The 26,651-nt window shown below is 36.6% G+C and overlaps 1 pseudogene; it reads right to left on the bottom strand.

The window, feature by feature from the left end:
- Positions 1-18,412: 18,412 nt before the first annotated feature.
- LOC129037396 (glutaredoxin-1-like) lies at positions 18,413-18,734 on the bottom strand (annotated as a pseudogene).
- Positions 18,735-26,651: the final 7,917 nt, after the last annotated feature.

Below are 26,651 nucleotides of genomic sequence, written 5' to 3' on the forward strand. Positions count from 1 at the left end.
TCTCTTGACTAAATTAAAGAGCCAAAATCTGACCTAAAACAGTTAAATGCAAACTGCACACGTGGCTTCCATGCACGATGGAGCCTGCGCCCATTAGTAGTCTGGTACTTAAAATTCCCACTGCAGCTTGGGTTCACTTCCTGATAAGTGAACAACAATGGCCACTCTCCCTTGTGGTTTAATAGTTAAAACTCTGCACTTTAACCTCCACAGCATGGGTTTAATTCCAGGTCAGAGAACCAGTTCTTCTTACTTTGATATTTGTGTGACATTAGGAGTGCTAATTTATTATTGATCCTTTTCTCTTTTGGGGATTGCTTTTAATTTTCTGTTGTCTTCCATTATTGGGGTATATGGAGCTTTTGGGTTTTTGTGTGTGTGGATGGTCAGTTAAGAAGCTAAGACTCCAGAAAATATGACAAAAAAGAAATGCAGGTTATACTCCATTTATGGGTAGCGAAACTTGCCCATCTTTGAGCTGTGTTTGATGGTTCTGGATCTCATAAAAACCAGTTGCCGCCTCTTTGGAGAAATTTTGTGCATCCTTGGTGAAGTCATAACCTTGCTTAAGGGACTTAGGAGGATACCCTTGATAAAGAAGTTCAAAAGCCCAAAATATAAGCTGTTTGTCCCAGCTAAAATCTGGTAATAACAGATTTGGAAGAATGTTTTCTATGAGTTCTATGTTTAAAAGTCAGCTTAATTAAAAACTAATCCAAACTATATGTAAATGGCTTTCTGCCTTTTCTCTTTAGGTCCTGTTTTGGAATTTTTTTTCAGTTGACTAAAATCGTTTTTTAGAATTATGGGCTTGATTTCTCTGTTTGCCTCCTTTCTTAAGAATTGTTCTCCTGTTTACTTTTCCCTACTCTTTCTTTCTCTTTGCCCTCTTAGATACCACATGGAAAAATCTAAAGAATACTTCTGATGACTGAGACCTCTTAAGAAAATCAGAAAAGGCACATCCACTCCTTTTGCAGGGCGGGAGGGGTGGGTGTCATCTGTTTTCTTTGTGGAGTTTCAAGAGTAATAGGCATATTCTTCTCAGACCGAAAGCATGGATGTCTACAGTATTGTGTTGTCTGATCTCTGTAGGGCTTTTGAGTATGGCAGAAATACTTTGTATTGTGAGAAAACTTAACCTTGGTGTGTATGATGGATAGGTAAGAGATAGAGTTTTAGAGGTGCCTGGTAGCAGTTGGTTAGAGTAAATAGTTATTACCACAGGGGGTTGCTTGTCTATTTGCATGTCTGGGTAGGAAAAGCATGGTTTGGAACACCTAGAGGTTATGGAAATACTCCTCCACTAAGGTAAAAGCCTACTCATAAGGGATGGAGAGATAACAGAGTGGGCAGTCCTTGCAGGCGGGTGCACTGTGGAAGCATTACACTATCATGCCCCACGGCATTGTCCTGTTTTTGAAGACCTAGGATTTAATGTAAAAATGAAATCCGGCTGGGCACAGTGGCTCACGCTTACAATCCCAGCACTTTGGGAGGCTGAGGTGGGCAGATCACGAGGTTAGGAGATGGAGACCATCCTGGCTAACACGGTGAAACTCCGTCTCTACTGAAAACACACACATACAAAATTAGCCGGGCGTGGTGGCGGGTGCCTGTAGTCCCAGCTACTCAGGAGGCTTAGGTAGGAGAATGGTGTGAACCGAGGAGGCAGAGCTTAACGTGAGCCGAGATCATGCCACTGCACCCCAGCCTGGGCGACAGAGCGAGACTCCGTCTCAAAAAAAAAAAAAAAAAAAGAAAGAAAGAAAAAGAAAGAAATTGATTTGGAGGTATCTGTGTTTGACTTTTCATCTGTGCCTGCCTCTCACATATTTAAATATGCGACCCAAAAAACTGTATATTTTCTTTCCTCTACTCACTAAAAGGCTTCACCCTAAAGCCAATAATCTAATTAAGAAACAAAGTAGCTAATAGGCCAAAATACAAGAATTCTGTAAAGAATTCTTCATTTGTAAGGGCATCTCCCTCCTTGTACCTAAGCCTCCATTAACTTTTAGAATGGGGAAGACAATGGCTTGAAGTTCATACAATAAATCTTGCCTTTGTTTAGATCTAAGTTCTTTGCCTTTGAGATGCACATTTTCTACTTGGCTCCACCTAAGAGTCATGGGCTTTGGAGATCCAAATTTAGAGTTGCCTAGTTAACAATTGTTTATGACATAAAACAGATAGTCAAGAGGTTAATAGTCTAAAGTAGGGGAGAAAAATATTTGAGAACTGGCAAATGAAAACTCTTATAAATCTATAAAATTTGCTCTGTGTATTTGCATGTCTACATGTTTATATGAGTCATGTGTTTGTTATATTTTACTACCAAATTTTATGAAAGAGTTCTAATTAACTGACTTAAGGAAAAAGTAAATACTTTAATCAAATATTTTATCAGAAAAACATTGAAATGCCTTATAATTCACATGACTTCAGTAATCTTTGGTAAGTAAAAGTAGTTTCAAATTTTTTATAGTAATTTAAAACCTTAAAGTCATATTATATTAAATTAAGTAATCCTAGGTGTTTCACCAAAAATTAGATCTACTAAGAGTTAATATGGTAGTTAATCTATGCAATTAATACTATTAGATAAAGAGAAACAATTCTATATACAGAATGTATAAAGAAAGATGTCGTTTGGTAAAAACATTTACAAAAAGGTATAAAATATAGTTTTTATGAAGGGAAAGGTAATTTTTGGCTAGTTTAATGGTTTTTAAGTATTTTTTTAATTGAAGGAATAAATGGAATGACAGATAAAACTGCATGAATGTAGAAATTTAGGAAAGAAAGAATGAAAGAAATTATCAAAGTTTATAAAAGGTTTAATACACTAATGCAAAGGTAAAATTTGGTTTTCTATTTTGAACAAAATTTTCATGTACTATTAATAAGGGATAGTAAAAGAGTTTTGTTTACATTTTGAGTGAACTGTAAAAAAAAAAAAAAAGAAGGGAAGAGAGAGATCTAATTTGCCTCTTTTTCAGTTTGTCTTTCATTTTGTCATTATTAGGCCTTCTTAATTGTTTGGAAACTGAGTCTCTTCACTGCCAAGAGTAAAAAAGTGTTTTACCTTTTGAAATCTTTCAATTATCACTTCGACTAAATGAATGACTTATTTTACAGTGACCCTATTTTATATCTTTAAATCTTTGATATTTGACAAACTTTCCACAATCAAATTCCAACTTCAGTATTGTCAACATTATTGCACAATATTGTCTTGGAAGCACCATCTAATGCAATTAAGTAAAGGGAAGGTGTGAAGTATAAATAATTGAGTACAAAAATTGACAATTTATTTGTATGTACAACTCAAAAAATGATCTTAAAAGCAATGAGAACTACACAATTCCTAGAAGCTAACATAGGAGAAACTCTAGATGGCTTTGTGTTTTGATGACCTTTTATAACACCAAAGACATGATCCATGAAAGAAAAAAAGTTGATAAGCTGCATTTGATTAAAATTACAAATTTATGCTCTGCAAAAGTTGTTATCAATAGAATAAAAGTACAAGCTACAGACTGAATCACATATTTGTAAGAAATGTACCTGATAGAAAACTGTTATCCAAAATGTAAGAATTCCTAAATCTCAACACTAAGAGAACAAACAACCCAATAAAAAACAAAACAACAACAACAACAAAAAACAAACAAAACCATGGGCCAAAGACCTCAATAGATAACTCTCCAAAGAAGATATACAAATGGCAAATAAGTTTATGAAATGGTGCTTCCCATTATAGATCATCAGGGAAATACAAATTAAAACAATAATTAGGTACCACTACATGCCTATTAGAATGACCAAAGTCCAGAACACTGACAATATCAAATTCTTGTGAGGATGTGGAGCAACAGGAATTCTTATTCATGGTTAGTAAGAATGCAAAATGGTACGGTCACTTTGAAAGACAGTTTGGCAGTTTCTTACAAAACTAAACATACTTTCGCCATATGTTCCAGGAATCACACTGCTCCTCGGAATTTACCCAAAGGAGTTGGAAACTTATGTCCACACAAAAACCTTCACGTGGATGTTTATAGCAGCTTTATTCATGATTGCCAAAACTTGGAAACAACCAACATGTCCTTCAATAGGTGAATGGATGAATACACTGTGATACATTCAGACAATGAAACATTGTTCAGTGCTAAAAGGAACTGAGCTTTCAAGCTGTGAAAAGACAGGTAAGGACCTTAAAAGCAATATACTAAGTGAAAGAAGTTAATCTGAAAAATCTACATACTGCATGATTCCAACTATGTGACATCCTGGAAAAGGCAAAACTATGAAGACAATAAAAAGGTCAGTGGTGGCCAAGGGTTGGAGCTGGGGAAGGTATAAATAGGAAGAGCACAAAAGATTTTGGGGACAATGAAACTACTCTGCGTGATCCTATAATTGTGGGTATATGTCATCATTCATTTGCTCAAACCAACCCATAGAATGTACTAATACCAAGAATGAACTCTTATGTAAACTATCGACGTTGGGTGACAATGATGTGTCAGTGTAGGTTCATCAATTGTTAACAAATATATCACTCTGATGAGAGTGTTGAGAATGGGGAGGCTGTGCATGTATGGACGGAGGTAGTATATGAGAATTCTCTGTACTTTTTGCTCAATTTTGCTGTGAACCTGTGAATTCTGTTCCTATAACTTGCTGTTTCCCTGATAACACATGATGGGGAACACGTTTTCACACACTTATTTGCCATTTGTATATCTCCTGTGGTGAGATTTCTGTTCAGGACTCCTGCCCATTTTTTAATTGGGTTGTTTTCTTATTGTTGAGTTTTATGATTTTTTTAAAATAAAGGTAACAACAGATTTTATTTACTGATGGAAATAATCTAATAGACTGTAAAAAATGATATACAGGAGAGAGAGTAATCCTGAAGCAAACTTCTAGGATACAAGAATGATTGTATAGTGTCTAAGTCTCTTAATTATCCCATCACTGAATTTTTATTATATTATCTTTCCCCTTTACTCCTTTCTGCTCTGTCCTCTCTAACCTAATGCATAGGCTTGGATGTCTGTTGCTATAAGTAGACTAAGTGAGCCCATTTTAGATGCATTTGTGTTTTTTTTAATCCTCTTTTTTCTTTTCTGTAATGTTAATTTTCCTACTCTTTCACATTTTTCTTTTGCCATGTTCTTTAGTCTTTTGCTCTATTTTTATGTCATTTACAACACTGACTTTAGTTATAAAAGGATGCTGTTGAGCATTCTTTGATATTTTGGCTTAATGAAATTATTCTAAGATGTTACCATCTCTGAAAAGTATATTAAAATTTATTGGAAAGTGTAAGTGTTTAATCATGAAAAAGTCTTCTATTTGCCAAATTTATAATTCAAATATAATTTTTAAAATCTCAGCCCAATTATTCTGGCCTTCTTATTCTGAGACAGAAATAAAAAAATTACAAAAAAATTCTTGGCTATATATATAAAGTATATATATATATATATAATGTTCATTTAGCTGGTATCTACCAACATAGCTCCTGCCCTTAAGTTGCTCAGTCTTGTTGAAAACAGTAAATAAATAATTACCACAAAATATAAGAATATTTAGGATCCAAATAATGAATAGTTTGTAACAGTTTCTATTTGTTGTGAGATAGTAGCCTCTCACTGAGTGCTTTTCTTAGGGTCAAATGAGATAATGCATAAAAAATTGCTTAATTTAGTACCTGTTGCACAGTAAGTGCTCATTAAATGATAGTGCTAGTAACTGTTGGTTCATTGCTCTTTATCTTGGTTTCAAATATTCAGAAGCAGATACTAAAACAAGGATTTCAGTGTAAATATACTACTTAGTAGATGATTCTAGAGTACCAACACAGTGCATTAATACTATCAAACTAGTTATCACTTTGAATAAATGGATCTTGGTCCTGCTGGAGGACTCAGGGAAATGGTGTAGATCATAAGAATACAATTCAGAATCATCCTTCACCCCTACTCCATGGACTGTGGACACTAACGGTACTTCTCCAACGCATTGACCACCATTGGGTAAACAGGGATTCCTAGGACATTAATTCCCTTACACTTCTGACTTGTACTTAGTGTGGATTCATTGTGCCTATCCTCCCCTGCAAAAGTCGTCAGGTGGGGAATTATTCATGTTAATCACAGGAGGCCTTTTGTTGTTGAGGTGAGTGCCAAGCACCCACAGTGTGTGCTACCCTCCATTATGGTTATAACTGTTATTACTAGAGTAATTTAGGACAACAAGCAAGAGTTACTCAATTAAGTTTATGAAAATAAAGACTTTCCAAAGAAAGGAAAATCAGTGCTAAATGTAATAATTGAAAAACACAAGTGTGGAAGTCAAAGTTTGCCAGAAAAAAAGAAGAAATAAAGTGTAGAAAGGTCTACAGGCTCTGGAGAGCATATGGGAACTGAAAATAGTGTAGTCTGCCTGCAGTGCAAGTTCAGGGTTGGCTCTCAGAGGGATAAAGACAAAGTGCCCCGAAAGGGCCAGATGACAATTAATGTCACATGCAACTTGACAGTATTTGAATTTTAAGAGCAATGGTGACTCACATAAGTATTGCCTGATTTGCGTTTTAGAGAGATTGCTTTTGCTGCTATAAGATGATAAAAAAGAACATACGAATCAAGAATGAATAAAAAAGTTTGATGTAGTCTCCAAAGAGTTTATAAACCATGTTAAATTAAGCTAAAACTGCTTTTTACATAATTTTAGTTTGATCTCAAGTTTCTCCATACACAGTGAACTATAACCTAACTGGATGTATCAACAGACTGTAATCTCCTCTTCTACCAATCACAGAGTTTTGATCAATCACAGGTGGTCAGGTGGTCAACTATTTAAACTATGTTCGAGGAGGCAAACTCTAAGTTGTAACCAATTCAGTTGTTTCTGTACCTCACTTTCATTTTCTTTACATCACTTTTCTTTTTCTTTCCATAAACATTATCTAACAACGCGGCAGCCTCAGAGTCGCTCTGAATCTATTCTGGTTCTGGGGTCTGCCTCATTCACTAATCTTTCTCTGCTCCATTAAACTCTCTTAAATTTAATTTGTCCAAGGTTTTCCTTTTAACAGCATAGTCTTTGACCATGAGGCTAAAACTGTGCCACAGGTCCCTTCTAGGAATGTGATGTACCAGGTGGTCAACCCAGCCTACTGGGATATGAGGATTTCTGAGGCTATGAAATAAAATTTGTTCCCACAGGGAACCATTTTGATATCTACAGTTATAAATATCCTAAGCTGTCACACCAGTATCTGCTTTCTTAGAGGAAAGAGAAAAACTGTAAGGATCGCATCTCACATTGAGAAAAAAAAAAATCAATAAAATGCCTTGAGAATGAATCACGTTAATCTGTTGAAGTTCCACATAAAGAAATCTTGTTTACCTGTGTGGCATAAACTTTGAAAATAAAAAAAAAGTAGTCCAACCAAAGCATTTTTAAGAAAAATTAGCACTGCATACAGAACTAAGAAAAAAATTCTAAAAATATTAATAGTAGCTATCTTTGGGTATGGAATTTGTGCTGGTTATTTCTCTTTATGCTTGCCTGAGAGTTTTCATTGTTGTTATTTTTTTTTAAATCCACATCTCTACTTCACATGAAAACAGCATTGACCTAAAACAAATACAGCATTCTATAGAATTATCCTATTGGAGGATTATTAGTGGGATTAGAAGCATAAGAGATCTGGCTGCTGATTGGTAAATACATTGTATCTTATTTGCCAGCTTCAGTTGATTCACAGTTGCCTAGTACAATATGTTAAGAATGGTTCCAAAGTTGCACTTGACTTAAGTAGAAAAGAGGGCTGTGACTCATTAGTTATGTCTGTCATGGGTGCAGAATGTGAAAATTGTGATTATCTCTCAGGTGTTTATGGTTGTCTCTCAGGTGCTTGTCATTTGTTATCGAAATTAATTCCCTCATCTGCTATATTGCAAAACTGAAGCCCTTTGAAGGAATTTATTGCTTAAGATCATACAGAATTCTAATTACAGATCAATTATATACACTTCTAATTGAATAGCAAAAGATGTATGCCTTGAAAATTTTCACTCATGTACTAAATGCTTCTTGTGGTGAATCTACAAATAATCTGAGGATCCTTTAAAAAGCAAAATTAAAGAACAAATAAAAATAGTTCCCCTAAGTTGTCCTAGTCCCTGAATCATTTTCTCTATTCAGAATTCCACAGTCTGAGCTAGCTAATTCCACCTGACTCTGAGATCTCACATTTATTTTTAAAACCACAAACTAGCATGCCCAGACATGAGGTAGCATTTTCTCCAAATTGAATAACATTCAGGACTCTGTCATTTTCCTAATGACGACTCATGCCTAGCACCAAGCTTTCTGAAGTATATCCAGGTGAGGACATGTGATTTTAACATCTAGACTTGCTAAGGGACTCATTTAATGACAAAGTGTCCTTACAGGAGATCTTGAGAGTCGACACATGATTAAACACGGAAAAGCTAGCAGAAATCTGCGTTTTCTCGAAGGAGAGCAGAAGTACAAGGTTATCCCTTTTAGGATGAGATGTACTACTGACTTATTTAACAATGACTACGGCAAATTTTGATGAAGGTGGAAAGTAGCGATGATGAGGAGTAATTGTGACTGGGTACTTGTGGACCATAGTTCAGATTGCTTTTCCAGTAATGATTCAGAACTAATCTTATACATAGGTCTCCTAATATCAATCTCTGCTTGCGTAACTTAAATGAAGAGGTGCCTTCTATTTGTTTTTAGATTTTAGCTGAGTTGCCACTTTGGTCAGGAAGTTTTTCCTTTATTCCTCTAACTGAGTCTTGATGCCCTTCCTGTAGATTTGCTTACTGTGCTTTATTGTGGGGAGCCACAGCACATGCTGGTGTATTATATTGACAATTTACTTGCATCTTTCTTCTACTTCACTATAAGCTTTGTAAGAACAGGGAGCTTCTTTCGTCAACAATGAGAATTCTTCAGTTCTATAATGGTGTCTATTGTAAGTGATTACTAAATATCTATGAAGAAAAGGACAGATGAATGAATTAAAGACTTACCTATTGTATTTTTAGAGAAGTATAAGGAACAGAAATAGCTAGACCCATCTCACCATTGGTTCTAAGTCTGCCATGCAATTTACATGGGACTTGTGAAAAAATGGGCATGGGAGTGGGACTGGCTTACATATACATTACTCCTTGTGGTCATTAAAGAGGTTCTGAAGGGGTAAACTCCTTTCATCCTGACTTGTCCTTGAGATCTAAAGTACCACTTAGGTTAAAAAATGATACAGGAAAACCTATTTCTCTCATCAGATCAAAGGGCTATTACACTGATCTTAAATGCCAAAATTCACAACAGTCACAACAAGTAAAAGTATAAAAATTGTCGGCATACAAATCTCATTAACTTGCACATTTTGAAGTTGATAAAAACAAGTAAAATTGGCTTTGCTTCATTTCAGAGTAATTACTGTACTCGAAACTTGGAAAGTCAATAAATGCATTTCAATGTATATGATACAATAATCACGCATTATGGTCCATTTTCAAACAAATCGTAATTACTGTCTGAATATGACTCAAATCACCAAGGAACTTTCATAAATGCTAAATTACTTGCAATTTGAACATGCTAAAAATGCCATGCCATTTACAACACAGAACAGATGAGCAATGGGCCAAACTTAGAAAATGCAATTCACTCAAAGTGATGTTACTAAAATGTGTAACAGATGGTATGGTCACTGAGGTTACAAAAGGCCTGTTTATGTAAAAAAAAAAAAAAAATAGAATTTTAGATATTTTCAAGTATTTCTAAATAAGATGTTCTTAAATAGCTTGAACATTATCTATTCTGGGAATATTAATCAATCTCCAAAACTTTTTTTTTTTTTTTCAAAAATCTCTCTTCTGGCAATGTAAGCAGGTAAGCAGTTTGGGCCCTTTTAACATTTCCCCTTGGGTACAGGTATTTACACACACACACACACACACACACACACACACACACAGACATACATTCTAAATAAGATTCCACTAAATGCCAGGTTTTTTGCTAGGGAATGATTAAAAAGAGATGAAAGATACCATCTTTCCTCTAAGAGATTCATGGTTTAGCAGAAGCTGATCAGTGGTGACTAAACAGTGAAATTATCAGTCCTTCATCTCATTGACTGCAGGAGAATCTTTCTGAGCCTTAGCTTGAAGAATGAGTAAGGACTCAGAGTAGATTAGATGAAAGAAAACACAGAATAGTCAGTAACACTTTAAAGGACTGGCAATAGACAACTCAAGAGAAATAGGCAAAGAGATGCCTAATTACAGTGGACCTTCAGTGTCATGCTAGAGTGTTGATTTTATCCTAATGGTAAAGATAATCTATTGAAGGTTTTTAACAAGGGAAGTAATCCTTCAGATTTATACATTAGAAGGACTCATCTGGCAATATGGAGGACTGATTAAAGAGAAGCAAGACCAAGCAAGGATTCCAAAGTCCATGTTAATACACTCATCCAAGTAAGATATAAACCACTTAAATAAAACTCTTTCAAAATATGGGAAGGAGCTTATTCCTCACTGGTAGTACCACTATCTGAATGACTAGTAATTTAGTACTTCCATATCTTGTTGTCTGGGTGGGGTAAAGTAAGTCTTTCCTATAGCTAAATTTAAGCTGGTCCTATATATATGTATTTCCTAATCTCCACAGACAGACATCACAAAAATATTTAAACAAATTTTATAAATAATGTTTTTATGCACTCCATTTAACTTTATTATTTATTTAACCATGCCGATATTTGTTGAGCACTCCTTATTTGTGCAGCACAGTGGGAGACATAGAAGGAATGGTACAGGCATAATCTGAATCCTGAAATATCTAGAGTTTTTTTAGCAAAATACTAATTACCAAAAGAGATTTATTTTGAAGTACGTGAAGGCAAAATTTAATAAAATGGCCTAAGGGTTCATATATATATATGAATAGATATTTTTAGAGTAGGAAAACCAGAGTAATTTATCTAGACTGTGGTGGTATAGGAAGATTTTCTTGTTTAAATGGTCCTGTAAGCATGCTTCATTGTTTATTTATTCTTTTGTCTCCTCTGACTGTGTATTTTCAAATAGCCTGTCCTCAAGCTCACTAATTCTTTATTCTCCTTTATCAGTTCTGCTGTTAAAAGACTCTGATGCAGTCTTTAGTATGCCAATTGCATTTTTCAGCTCCATAATTTCTGCTTGATTCTTTTAAATTACTTCGATCTCTTTGTTGAATTTGTCTGATAGAATTCTGAATTTTATCTCTGTGTCATCTTGAATTTCTTTGAGTTTTCTCAAAAGAGTTATTTTGAATTCTCCGTCAGAAGGGTCACATATCTCTGTTTCTCAAAGATTGGTCCCTGGTGCCTTATTTAGTTCATTTGGTGAGGTTATGTTTTTCTGGATGGTCTTGATACTTGTATATGTTTGTCTGTGTCAGGGCACTGAAGAATGAGGTACTTATTGTAGTCTTCTCAGTCTGGGCTTGTTTGTACCTATTCTTCTTGGAAAGGCTTCCACATATTTGAAAGGGCTTGGGTGTTGTGTTCTAAGCTATATCAGCTTTAGGGGGCACCCCAAGCCCAGTAATGCTGTGGTTCTTACAGACTTGTAGAGGTACCACCTTAATGGTCTTGGATAAGATCTGGGAGAATTCTCTGGATTACCAGGCAGGGCTATTTTATCTCTTCCCTTACTTTCTCCCAAACAAATGGAGTCTCTCTTTCTCTTTTTAATTACCTACAGCTGGGGGTGGAGTGACATGAGCACACCTGTGGTCACTACCATTAGGATTGCACTGGGTCCAGCCTGAAGTCAGTACAGCACTAGGTCTCCCTCAAGGCCTGCCATGATCACTCCTTGGCTACCACCTATGTTTGATCAAGGCCCTGGGGCTCTATAATCAGCAGATAGCAAAGCCAACCAGGCCTGTGTCCTTCCCTTCAGGGAGATGAGTTCCCTCAGTCCCAGAGCAGATCTGGGGGTGCTGTCCAGGAGTCAAGGACTAGAGTCAAAAAGGTTCAAAGTTTACCTGGTGTCCTGTTGTACTGTGGCTGAGCTGGGAGTCAAACCACAAGATGCAGTCCTTCCTGCTCTTTCCTCCCCATTCCAAAGTCAGAAAGACTTCACCGCATGGCCACCACTACTGCAGGCCCATGGAGGGTACTGCCAGACTAATGCAATGTTCGCTTAAGACCCAAGGGTTCTTCAGTCAGCTTGTGGTGAATGCTGCCTCACTTGGGACTCACCCTTTAGGACAGTGAACCCTTGGGCCCAGGGAAGGTCCAGAAATGCTATTTAAGAGCCAAGTCCTAGAATAAGGAGCCCAAGATCCTGTTGGTACTCTACCTTTTTGTGGCTGTGCTGGTACCTAAGGTGCAAGACAAAGTTGCTCTTATTTTTTCCCTTTACTTTTCTCAAGTGGAAGGAGTCTTGTGCCATAGCCACCACAGCTAGGAATGTGCTGAGTCTCACCCGAAGCCAGCAGATTTCAGAGTCTCACCCAAAACCCTCAACGTAGTACTTGTGTATTGCTGCTGGTCATTCAGGGACCAAGGGGTCTTGAGTTGGCAGTTGACAAATCCTGCTAGGACTGGGTTCTTCCTGTCAAGGCAGTGGGGTCCCTTCAGCCCAAGGTGTGTACAGAAATGTTGTCTGGGTATTAGGGCCTGGAACGGGGGGCCTCGTGACTCTGACTGGTGCCCTGCTGTGGCTGAGCTGATATCCAAAATGTAACACAAAGTTCTTCCCACACTTCTCCCTCCTCTCCTCAAGCAGAGGGAAGAGGTTTCATTTGGAGCCATGAGCTATGGGGAGGTTAGGGGAGAGGTGATGCTGTCACTTCTTTAGCTGCCCTGGCTGGTGTCTCAGTAGGTCATGTGCTCCCCCAGTGCACTGGCTCTTGTCCCAGTTGAGCACTAGGATTCACCTAGGAGTTGCAGTTCTTGTGGCCTAGACGGCTTTTCAAGTATATTTAGGGCCCCCATATCACTTTAGCTCCTGGTGGCGAGGCTTGCAGGAAGTCAAGCTTGGACCACTGGGATCAGCAATTCCCCTCTGACTAGGGCTGGTTTAATTAATCCCTCCATGGGCGGGCATCAGCGGTGTTTGGTCTGGTTTTGTTTTAGGCTATAACAGGTCAGCATGAGTTCAATGCCCCAACATTGTGTGCTCTCCCTCCCCAAGAACACAGAAATGCTCTCTGGACCACATTGCCTCTGTCAGGGGATGCAGGAGCAGTGGCGTTAGTGATTCAGGACTGTTTTCCCTACCTCTTTATTGCCTCTTTCAATGATATGAAATTAAAAGCAGGTGCTGTGAGTACCCATTTGATTTTCACTTCTTATTCAGGTGCTTGTTGTGTAGATAGTTGTTAAACTGATGTCCTTGCGGGTGTGGGGGATAATCGGTGCAGCCTTCTATTCCTGCATCCTGCTTCCTCAATTCTCTTGTGTATATGGGATTCAAATTGAGCTTTGAAAAAATGATGGAAAAAGACTAGAGGCTATTCTTGATTACGCAACACAAATAAAAGTGTAGCAAGGAGAATGAGTTTTGGGTATATGCTGGGACAGCATGGTATAAATAGATATCAAAGTGAGCTTGGGAACTTGGCTGTTCCGCATCTCCCCCATTTATCTATATTTACAAGGAAAGTTCAGCCATGTGGCCTGAGAAGCTGAAAGAAAGGGTTAGTTAGAAAAAAACAGGGCAGAAATGTGGAGATGACTCATGGTAGGAGAGTCCTCTCAGATGTCAGTATCATATTTTGGTTTCTTCCTGAGGCTATTAAAATCTTGCCTTTGGTTTCTTTGACACACTTTGTTAGCATCATAGTTAATTCTCATTTTGACTTGAGGCACTTGAATTTAGTTTTAGTATTGTAATAAACACCAGTCACACAGGTAATGTACTTTGCTAAGGTCAAAAATTTTAAATTCTTAACATGGCCTCAATGATTCCCAGGTTTTTTTGTGCCAGCTTCCCAACATGAGGCAAGGTGCTCACATTGTCTTTTGTCAGTTCACTGGGCACAACAAACTTGTATCCTTTTGAGGGTCCTTTTAGATAATGGTTCCATTTCCTTACACTTATTCCCCTCTTCTCTTTTGACTACTCCTACTTCAAAGCTTAAATGTTACTTTTTTAGGCAGAACTTTCCTCACAGTAATTCTGTTTGTTTTCTGTTATATTTATTACCATGTATGACTTTATATTTGTATGATGTATATATACAACTATATATATTTGTTTTGTATATATGTATTTCTATATATTTGCATATGTATATATGTATTTGTATATATGCATATACAAATATCTATATTTGCATACATATATACATCTGTATGTGCATATGTGTGTGTATATATATATGTGTGTGTATAGGCATATATATATATTTTTATATATATATGTATATAGATAGAGAAAGAGGGAGAGAGAGAGAGAGAGAGAGACATGGTCTTCCTATATCACCCAGGCTGGAGTGCAGTGGCACAATGACAGCTCACTGCAACCTCGACCTCAAGGGCTCAGGCGATCCTCCCACCTCAGTTTCTTGAGTAGCTGGGATTGCAGGTGCATGCCACCATGCCCAGCTATTGTATGATATTTTAAAACCTGTCTTCCTATAAATTTATGAACAGTATATTTTTCATTAATTTTTATTTATAGAGTGCCTATACATATTTTTAATGGATAGATGAATGGATAGAGAAGTGAATAAATGTATGAGGAAAAGAAAGATACTTTTTTTACATTGATATGTAAGTATTATTTTTCAAGACTATTACAAATGCATTGTTTTCTTTTAACATTCAATTTTCAACTGTTTATAGTTGACATATAAGGAAGCAATTGACTTTTTTTTTTTTTTTTTTTTGAGACAGAGTCTCGCTCTGTTGCCCAGGCTGGAGAGCAGTGGCGCAATCTCGGCTCACTGCAAGCTCCGACTCCCGGGTTCACGACATTCTTCTGCCTCAGCCTCCCAAGTAGCTGGGACTACAGGCGCCTGCCACCATGCTTGGCTAATTTTTTGTATTTTTAGTAGAGACGGGGTTTCACCGTGTTAGCCAGGATGGTCTCCATCTTCTGACCTCATGATCCACCCACCTCGGCCTCCCAAAGTGCTGGGATTATAGACGTGAGCCACTGCGCCCGGCCAGCAATTGACTTTTTTATATGGACCTTGTTTCCTGAGACTGTGCTTTACTTCTATGTTAACTAAAGAAGCTTTTTTTTTCTTCATATATTTATTACCATCATACATGGTAATAAACATAACAGACAAAACAAACTTAGAAGTACTGTGAGGAAAGTTCTGTCTAAGAAAATAAAACTTAAGCTTTGAAGTAGGAGTAGGAAAGATAGAAGAGGGGAATAAATGTAAGGAAATGGAACCATTATCTAAAAGGACCCTCAAAAGGATACAAGTTTGTTATATCTTTGATAAAAGACAATGAACTGATAAAAGACAATGTGGGCACCTTGCCTCACATTGGGAAGCTGGCATAAAAAAGCTGGGAATCATTGAGGCCATTTTAAGAATTTTAAATTTGCTAGAATTCAACAGTGTAACAATTTGGCTCTGTTTTCTTTTCAGAGGTTATTTTAGTTGATTCAATGTATATAGTAGATATGGGGTTTTGCATATTATATAATTATCTCTTGTGAGTTTTGGCATTTTGTGCCGTTTAAGAAATTTGTCTGTTTAATTCATCATGTTTTTAAATTTGTGGGCATACAGTTGTTCAGAATATCTTATTATTTTCCTCTTAATATTCTGAACAACTGTATGCCCACAAATTTAAAAACATGATCAGTAGTGATTATTCTTTTTTCATTTGTCTGATTTCTTATTTTCTTGCTTAGCCTGAATACATGTTTATTAATTTAATGAATTTTTGGTTTCATTTATTTTTTCTATAGCTTTCCTGTTTTCAATTTCATTGATTTTTGTTGTTATGTTTTCTTGACTTCTACTTACTTTTGGTTTATATTTCTGTCATTCCTCTAGCTTCTTAAAGTGAAAGTTTAGAATCTTAATTTTTAAATACTTCTTCTTTTCTAAAGTATCTATTCAATGCTATAAAATGTATTCAATGCTATAAAATTCCCTGTCACCACTGCTTTTGTTCCATCCAAAATTAGTAGTTTATATTTTCATTCTTATTTAGTTCAAAATATTTTTTCATTCATCTCGAGACTTCTTTTATCTATGTGAAATTCAGAAGTGTACAAATTAATATCCAAATATTTGGGAATTTTCCAGCTCTATTCCTAGTTTCCTATTCCTTGATTTCTAGTTTAATTCCATTGTGGTATTAGAATATACTTTGTAATATACTTTCCCTAATACGTTAACCTATGACTTTATTGTACAAAATATAGTCTGTCTTATTCAATTTTGTTTTGAGCTTAAAAGAAACTCTATTCTACTTCTGTTGATGGAGTATTCTAAAAATGTCAATTAGAACAAATTGACTGATAGTTCTGTTCATTTTCTCTATATCCTTACTGACTTTCTGCCCACATAATCTGTCAGTTACTGGCAGATGAGCACTGACGTTTCCAAATGTAATAGTAAATTTGTCTATTTTCAGTTTTAGCAGTTTTTCCTCATGTAGTTTGATTTTCTATTGTTAGGCTACGTTATATTATCTTGGAGATTCAATCCTTTATAATTATTTTATGCCCCTCTTCATGCTAGATCTATTTTTGTTGTTCTGAAGTCTGCTGTGTCTGAAATAAATACAACTACTACACTTTTAAAAAAAATTAGTGTTTGCTAATTGCTATAACTTTCTTCTGTTGCTGAATGGTATAACTTTCCCTATTCCTTTGCTTTTAATCAATCTGTATCTTTATATTTAAAGTGGGCTTCCTGTAGACAACATATAATTGGGTTCTGGGGTGTTTTTTAATCCATTCTGATGATTTATTTTGATTTATATAATTAGATCATTGTTATGTAAACTGATTATTGAAATAGTTAGATTAATATCAACATACGTATAACTTCAATTATGCTTTTGTTTTTGTCTCCCAACCCCATTTATTTTTTTCTCTAGTCTAAATTGAGTACTTTATATGATTCAATTTTGCCTCATCTGTTAGCCTATCTGTTATTATTATTATTATTTTACTTTTTGAGTGGCTGCCCTGATCATTTATAATATATATTTTCTACTAATCTCAGTTTTCAAATAATACTGTACCACTTCATGGGTAGAGCAAGTACCCAATAACAGAGAATTCCCATTTTCTCCCTCCTATCCTTGTGACAATGTTGTTGGCTATATTCACCCAATACAATTTTACAATAATTACTTTATTTTATTTTTTTCATCTATAGGTTTTTTTTATTAGAAAAGAAATTAAGTGTCACTAGAGACTGAAAAAGGGAATTAACAATCTTACAATTCTAGAACAGGCAAACTTCATGATAATGGATTCTTAAGTTTTCAAAGTGTGGGGGCTCCTTCACACATACACTGTTGGTATAGGGGGCTGTAAGTTTTCTCAGATGTTTTACATTTCATGCTTTAATCTTTGCTGGTAGTCTAAATCAAATAAATACAACGTGTTCAGGATTATCTGGATAGCCATCTTAAATAACAGAGTGTTCCACATGACCACAGCCTCTGCACTTGTGCCTCTGATCCGTGTGACACCAAGACCAACCATGCTTTTCATACGATTTCTCCAACTGGGTCCTGTGACCTTTTACAGAACTTCTGAACATTTCCTACGAGATCTGTGGAGGACAAGGTGGAGAACACTGGTTCAGAGCAGTGATTTTCAAGGTGGGATGGGATGCGATGGGATGGAGTTGAGTAGAGAGATGCATGTAGTTTGAAAGAACACATTCAAAATACCCACTGATTTAATAATACAAACTCCATAAAGTCAAGCAACAAAATGATTTCAGCTAACGGGCAGTAGCAGATAACTAAGTATGGATTCATCATTGTGGAGAAGGAGTCAGGATACACATAGTTGAAAAACACTGGCTTAGAGGTAGAGACATGCCAACACATGTAGAACAGTAAGAAACGCATGCCAAAGAGAACAACTGAGGGTCAGTGAGCGAATCCTGGGCCAGAACTTGTCACAGTCTTCTGAAAACCAAAGAGCGCATCCAGAAGAAAATCAAGATGGCTCATCAACCTTCTTGGCCCTGTGGTTAAGATCAAGTTGGTCCAGTTTTAAATACTGCGCCAAAAAAGGAAAAAAGCTGTATGTGTCCCCAAATTCATCCACCAGGAAGTGCTGTCATCATATGCAATGCCATCCAGCTCTTGAGGAGGGACGTCAGCATGGGGCCTGCTCCGTGGTTACTGCAGAGCTCCAATCTGCTTTAGCCGCGTCAGCAGTTCCCTACTCTAGTGATCTAGAGACTAGATCACTGCATCCGCCTACACAATCTTTACTGATAAAGACTCGAGGCAACATTCTTGCTCCTGTGAGCTGTTGCAAGTAATCTTGAATCTTGTTAGTGTGGTTGGAGACTGTGATATCGACAAATTCCAGAAGCCTTTGTTAGGTGGGCAATTGACTGAGGATCTCTTGGGCCCTCCTGCAGTATGGACAGTTGGGCTTGATGAACACAACCACCTTCCCAGGCTGGATTTTGCAGTTCACGAACTCTTGAGCCATGCAGATGGGCTGCCATCTCCCCGGGAAGAATCCTCAGTTGCAGGTACTGCTTGGGGTATTGAGCCACGATAATGACTTTAAATAGTTATCTTTTAAATGAATTTTTAAAAATAAAAGATTTCACCTTCATTTATTCTTTCTCAGATGCTTTTTTTTTCTTTATATAGATCCCAGTTTCTGACATATATTGATTTTCATTTCCTGAAGAACTCCTTTATTTTTCTTGTAGGGTAGATCTGAGGGCTGTGAATTCCCCCCACTTTCTGTTAGTCTCAGAAAGTCTTTATTTCTCCTCCGTGTATGAAAAATACTTTCACTGAATATAGAATTTTAGGTTGGGGGGGATTTTCTTTCAATACTTTTAAGTATATCACTCCACTTTCTTAACATTTACAACGTTTCTGACGAGTAGTCTTTTGTAATGTTTGTCCTTGTTCTTCCATTTGTAAAGTGTTCCTTTCCTATAGATACTTTCAAGACTCTGGTTTTCTGCAGTTTGAATATGACATGCTTAGGGGTGTGTGTGTGTGTGTGTGTGTGTGTGTGTGTGTGTGTGTGTGCACGCGCGCACACATGCCTGCGTTTTTCTGCTTGGTATTCTCCGAAATTCCTGAATTCGTTGTTCTGTCTGCCATTAATTTGAGGACACTCTCAGTCATTATTTCATTACCTTCTTTAGTTGTATTCTCTCTTTCCTTTTCTTCTGGTATTCCAATTACTTGTATGTTTTACTTTTGAAGTTGTCTCACAGTTCGTAGGTGTTCTGTTATGTTTTATTCATTCATATTCTCTATGCATTTAGTTTGGGAAGTTTTTATTGACCTATTGTCAAGCTCACTGATTCTTTCCTCTGCTTTTTGAGTGTACCAATGATTCCATCACAGGCATTTCAAATTTCTGTTACATTTCCTTTTGATTTTTAGAGTTTCCATCTTGCTGTTCCTCTTACACATCTATGCCTGCATGTTGTCTACTCCTTCTATTAAAGAATAAAGATTTTCATGTGCCCATGATAGTTATTTTAAAGTCTTGTCTGATAACTCCAATGCCTGTATCATATCTGCATCTTTTTCTGATGATTTAATTGTCCCTTTATACCGTGTTTTTCTTGTCTTTTGGCAGGCCTTATAATTTTTGTTGTTGTTTAAAACCAGGTATATTGTATCAGGTCATTGAAACTGAGTTACATAGGCCTCTTGTGTGCTGGTTTACAGTCATCAAGTTAGGAGTTAGGCTGTGCTTAATGTGTGCTGTAGCCATAGGTGTCAGAATTTCACATTCTGCTTCTGTCCTAGCTTTGTTTTCCTCTTGACTTTGGGCTTTTCTAAGCACTTCTTCTTAGAGAGAATATGAGCTCTTCCAGTTCAAATTCATGATTATACTGGAGCCCTGTTGGTGTGATAGGAAGGTTTGGGGGAGGGAAAGTATTCTATAATCTTCTGATTAAATCTTACTATTGTAATGTAGTGTAGTGCGTTGGTGGAGTATAACACGCACAGATGTTTTTCTGGTGATATGACTATACTTTCTCTCCAGGGCCCTTTTCTCTGCCCCAGCTGCAGCAATGCCAATGTGTTTTTTGAAATCCTGGCCCCAGTTTGGTGTCTTTTCCCTTCCTTAGATGACACAGGAAGGATAAAGGGGGCTGGAGAGCGAGGCATGCCCTTAAAAGTATTTTCTTCTGGAGGATACACCTTTTCTATGGAGGGGTTTCAGGGCTTATTTCACAGTGATTATGCTTCCTTTCCTGTTATCAAAACCACGACTAGATATTTCTCCAATCTTCAATCTGGGAATCCTGTGGTGTTCATGTATGTAAAGTCCACAAAAATGTGGGGCCCTTCCCTCAGACTGCAGCTTCAGGGACTTCTTACTCACACGCTAGTCCATATTTAACCTCCATCAGTTTGTCAAAATTGTCATTTACATGTTCCTATCAGTTTATGTTTCTAGCAGCTATTGCCTCAGGTAAGCAGATCTCAGCTGCATATCACTAAATGGTCCTTTCTCCCCAGATTTTGGGATGGTGGTTTGTCATGCAGTCTTTGTCCTCTAATGGGTCAAAGAAAAAACACTGATTTTCAATTTGTTCAGCTCTATCTTATTGTAATGATGGGAAATACAACTTTCAAGTCATTTGCATGTCAGAGCTGAAATTTGAAGTTCATTGCTTTATTTTAAATTATTATTTTGAGATATTTGTAAATGCACATGCAGTTTTAAGAAAAGAGGGCTAAGAATCTCTCAATGATAACATTTTGCAAAACATTTTTGCAAGACATCACAGCCAGGATATGATGATGATATAAGCCAGTTATTTTATTCAGATATGTCCAGTTTTACTTCTACTCATTTGTGTTTGTGTGTCTTCATGTATGTGTGTGTATGTGTGTGAGTCTGTGTGTGTAGTAAACTCTATGCAGTAGTCTCCCCTTATCCCTTGTCCATAGTTCTGCTTTCTGTGGTTTCAGTTACCTGCGGCCAACCTTGATTTGAAAACATTAAATGGAAAATTCCAGCAATAAACAATTTCATAAGTGTTTTAAACTTTATTTTAGGTTCAGGGATACATGTGCATGTTTGATATATTGATAAATTGCTTATCACTGGGGGTTTGGAGTACACCTGATTTTGTCATCAAGGTAGTGAGCATAGTATCAAGCCTACTTGATCATGGTAGATTAGCTTTTTATTGTGGGGCTGGATTTGATTTGCTAGTATTTTGTTGATAATTTTTGTGTCTACATTTATCAACTTCATCCTGAAGTTTTCTTTTTTTGTTGTGTTTCTGCCAAGTTTTAGTATCAGGATGATGTTGACCTCATGGAAAGAGTTAGGTAGGAGTCCCTCCTCTTCAAGTTTTTGAAATAGTATCAGTAGGAATGATAACCAGCTCTTCTTTATACTTCTGGTAGATTTTACTTGTGAAATCATCTGCTCCTGGGCTTTCTCTGGTTGGTAGGCTTTTCATTACCAATTCAATTTCAACTCAATTTTGAATTACCAGCTCAACTTTTCATTCTTTTCAGGGATTCAATTTCTTCCTGGTTCAATCTTGGGAGGTTGTATGTTTCTGGGAATTTATCCATTTCTTCTAGGTTTTCTAGTTTGTGTGCATAGGCATGTTCATAGTAGTCTCTGAGGGTTTTTTGTATTTCTGTGGGGTTGGTGATAATGCCACTTTTGTCATTTCTGATTGTGTCTATTTGAGTATTCTCTCTTTTATTCTTTATTAGTCTAGCCAATGGCCTAGAAATCCTATTTATTCTTTCAAATAAAAAAATTTGGATTAATTGATCTTTTTTTGTGGTGTTTTGTGTCTAAATTTCCTTTCAGTTTAGCTCTTATTTTGATTATTTCTTGTTTTCTGCTAGCTTTGCAGTTGGTTTGCTCTTATTTCTCTAGTTCCTCTAGGTGTAATGTTAGGTTGCTAATCTGAGAACTTTCCAACTTTGTGATGTGGGCATTTAGTACTACAAACTTCCCTCTTAATACTGCTTTAACTGTGTCCTGGAGATTCCAGTATGTTTTACCTGTGTTCTCATTAGTTTCGAAGAATTTCTTGATTTCTGCTTTAATTTCATTGTTTACTCAAGTTATTCAGGAGCAGGGGGTTTAATTTCCTTGTAATTATATAGTTTTGAGCAATTTTCTTAGTGTTGATTTCTATTTTTAATTGAGCTGTGGTCTGAGAGTGTGTTTGGTATGATTCAAGTTTTTCTGAATTTTCTGAGAATTGTTTTACGTCTGTGTGATCGATTTCAGAACTTTTAATAGTATGCTGTACTGAGTAGCTCAAGGAGATCTTGCTCCATCCTGCTCCATCTCTGTCCAGCATATCCACACTATATATATGCTACAGGCCCATTACTTACTTAGTAGCTATCTTGATTATCAGATTGAATGTCAAGGCACTGCAGTACCTGTGTTCAAGACATCCTTATTTTACTAAGTAATGACTCAAAAGAAACAGAAAGAAAAATATTGCATGTTCTCATGTAAAAGTTGAAGCTAAATAATGTGTATACATGGATGTAGAGTGTGGAATGATAGACAATGGAAACTGAAAAGAGTGGGAGGATGAGATGGGGTAGAAGATGAGAAATTACTTAATGGGTAAAATGTACATTACCTCAGAGATGGATATGCTGAAAGCCCTCATTTCACCACTTTGCAATATATCCACATAACAAAATTATATTTGTATGCCATAAATTTATAAAAATAAAATAATTTTTTAAATTGTCCCAGAGTGCAAAGGTGGTGATGCTGACATGTTGTTATAACTATTCGATTTTGTTATCAGCTCTTATTGTTAATCTCTTACTCTACCTAATTTAAAAATTTTATTTTATCATAGGTATGTATGCATAGGAAAAAAATATATATACAGGGTTTTATACTATCTGGGGTTTCAAGCATCCACTAGAAATCTTAGACAATATCCCTCATAGTTAAGGGGAGATTACAGTACAATATTATTAACTGTGTAAGTTTGTGTATCTACTACCAACATCGATACTGAATGAACAGTTCCGGCACAACAAGAACCTTTATGTTGTACTTTTATATCCACATCAACCACCCTGCTTACTAACTTTGTCCCCTAAGCCCTGAAAACCATGAATCTGTCTTAATTTCTAGAATTTGTAGGTTTTCCAAACAGTGTGAAATGAAATTGCACAGTATGTAATCTGGGACTGACCATTTTCACTCATTGTAATTCTGTTTGCATTTACACAGGCTGTTGCACATATCTATTTCATTCTTTTATATATGTATTTGGTATCACTTAAGAAAACTCCATGGTATGTGTGTAGCATGATTTAATTAACCACTTACCCACTGAAGGACATCACTACTGATTCCTGTTTGGAAGTATTACAAATAAATCTTCCAGGAAAATTTATGTACATTGTGTGTGTTGTGTGTGTGTGTGTGTGTGTGTTTTCATTATTTCTGGGCTAAATATTGACAAGTACAATTGCTGGGTTTTTGTTAAATGCATGTTTAGTTTTATAAGAAACAGATATAGTTTTCCACAGCGGCTGTACACTTTTACCTACCCACGGGGATTTTTGGGTGATCATGATCCAGTTTCTTTGCATCCTTGTCAGAATTTGGTGTTTTCCCTGTTTCTTAATAGGTCTGTGGTGATATATCCTTGTAATTTTAGTTGGCATGTTCTAATGGCTAATTAAGATAAATGTATGTCACCTGCTTATCTGCCAATGACATATCCTATTTGATCTGTTTATGTCTTTTGCCCATTTTTGAAGTTTATATACAACTTATTTTATATTTTGTTGGACTTTTTTTCTAAACTAAGGATGTCTTGCTTTCCTCTTTATTCCTGAAGAGCAATTTCATGGAGTATAGAATTTATTGGTGACAAGTCTTTGTTTCTAGTGCCTGAAAAATATGTGCTCCTTCCTTTTCTCTTCTAGTTTGAGAACTATGAGGCACCAGAACTATCACCTGGTGTGGGGCAGAGGATGAATCAACCAGTCGAGGTTCCACCATTGCCACGCCACCTCAACAAGGATCAGCCCCACTGTTGTCAGCAGGTATGGGTGAGGTATGTGCTGGTCCCTGAACTCTGCTGGTAACATGGCTATGGGCAGATCAGGCCTGCGGCTACTGGCATGTGTCCAGCATGGGATGGATCAGGTCATCTGGGTTCTACTAGTGCTGTTCTTGCAGGCAGATCAAGCCCACCACAGTTACTGAGTATAGGTGTCCTCATTAAGCACCTTCTGGGCTTCCCCTTTGCTGATGCTTTAGACAGAGAGAGGGACATTTTCTTTTTTGTTATTTTTATGTCTGTTGGAGTTCTGAGTTGCAGGTCTTTCTTGTGCCTAGGATGAGAAACATGGGAATTAAAAAAAAAAAAAAAACAAAGCAAAACAAAACAAAAAAACTAGGAATTCACTGTGGTGTCATTATTTAAGCCCTTGGTTCATAGGCCATGAACAGCCTAGCTGCTTTCCACATTTTAGAGTCCTTTTATGAATGACTGTAGAATTATTTTCAGGGTATTCAGTTGTGTTTAGAAGGGAAGATCAGGGAATAGAGAATGTGTGCTATCATGCTCCAGAACTTTTCTTTTCTATTCTTTTTTTTTTTTTTTGATGGTCTCTTTACTGTCTATCAGGTTTTTATGTGTTAATAGGTATATTTGCCTTCCCATTGTCCTTTGGTGTATTTAACCTGTTTCTATCCCAGGACCATAATTATTTTAATGAAAATGGTTTTGAAGTTATATCTCAATATATGGTAGGATAGTATCCATGTTCAGTTAGACTTTGTATTTACTGTGGGTAAGGGAAATCTACGTAAATAATGCAAATCTATATATAGTAAATTATTTTTCCCAGGTAATAGGAGGTCTGAAAGATATCAAACCCTGACATTAATTCAGTAATTCTATAATGTCAATGTCAAGTTCCGTGTGATTTTTTTCGGACTTTTCCACTTGGTGTTAAGATGACTGGTCAGACTCCAGCTCTGAAGTCAGCAATTCCAGAAGAGAACAAAGGACAAACCATTTTCCTGAGTGCACTTGTGATTGATTCCAGGAGTGGAATTAGAATCACTGGATCCAAGGTTTTTTATCATTATTATTATTATTATACTTTGAGTTCTAGGGTACATGTGCACAACGTGCAGGTTTGTTACATAGGTATACACGTGCCATGTTGGTTTGCTGCACCCATCAACTTGTTATTTATATTAGGTATTTCTCCTAATGCTGTCTTTTCCTCAGCCCCTCACACCCTGACAGGCCCCAGTGTGTGATGTTCCCCATGCTGTGTCCGAGTGTTCTCATTGTTCAATTCCCACCTATGAGTGAGAACATGCAGTGTTTGGTTTTCTGTCCTTTTGATAGTTTGCTGAGAATGATGTTTTCCAGCTTCACCCATGTTCCTGCGAAGGACATGAACTCATCCTTTTTTATGGCTGCATAGTATTCCATGGTGTATATGTGCCACATTTTCTTAATCCAGTCTAACATTGATGGATATTTGGATTGGTTCCAAGTCTTTGCTATCATGAATAGTGCCGCAATAAACATATGTGTGCATGTGTCTTTAATGTAGAAAGACTTATAATCCTTTGGGTATATACCCAGTAATGGGATCACTGGGTCAAATGGTATTTCTAGTTCTAGATCCCTAAGGAATCACCACACTGTCTTCCACAATGGTTGAACTAATTTACACTTCCACCAACAGTGTAAAAGCATTACAATTTCTCCACATCCTCTCCAGCATCCATTGTTTCCTGACTTTTTAATGATCACCATTCTAACTTGCGTGAGATGGTATCTCATTGTGGTTTTAATTTGCATTTCTCTGATGACCAGTGATGATGAGCATTTTTTCATATGTCTGTTGGCTGCATAAATGTCTTCTTTTGAGAAGTGTCTGTTCATATCCTTTGCCCACTTTTTGATGGGTTTGTTTGTTTTTTTCTTGTAAATTTGTTTGAGTTCTTTGTAGATTCTGGATATTAGTCCTTTGTCAGATGGGTAGATTGCAAAAATTTTCTTCCATGCTGTAGGTTGCCTGTTCATTCTGATGGTAGTTTCTTTTGCTGTGCAGAAGCTCTTTAGTTTAATTAGATCCCATTTGTCAATTATGGGTTTTGTTGCCATTGTTTTTGGTGTTTCAGTCATGAAGTCCTTGCCCATACCTATGTCGTGAATGGTATTTCCTAGGTTTTCTTCTAGGGTTTTTTTTGGTTTTAGGTCTAACATTTAAGTCTTTAATCCATCTCAAATTAATTTTTGTATAAGGTGTAAAGAAGGGATCCAGTTTCAGCTTTCTGCATATGACTAGCCAGTTTTCCCAGCACCATTTATAAAATAGGGAATCCCTTCACCATTGCTTGTTTTTGTCAGGTTTGTCAAAGATC

Source organism: Pongo pygmaeus, chromosome 4 (genome assembly GCF_028885625.2).
Source record: "Pongo pygmaeus isolate AG05252 chromosome 4, NHGRI_mPonPyg2-v2.0_pri, whole genome shotgun sequence".
Taxonomy (NCBI): domain Eukaryota; kingdom Metazoa; phylum Chordata; class Mammalia; order Primates; family Hominidae; genus Pongo; species Pongo pygmaeus.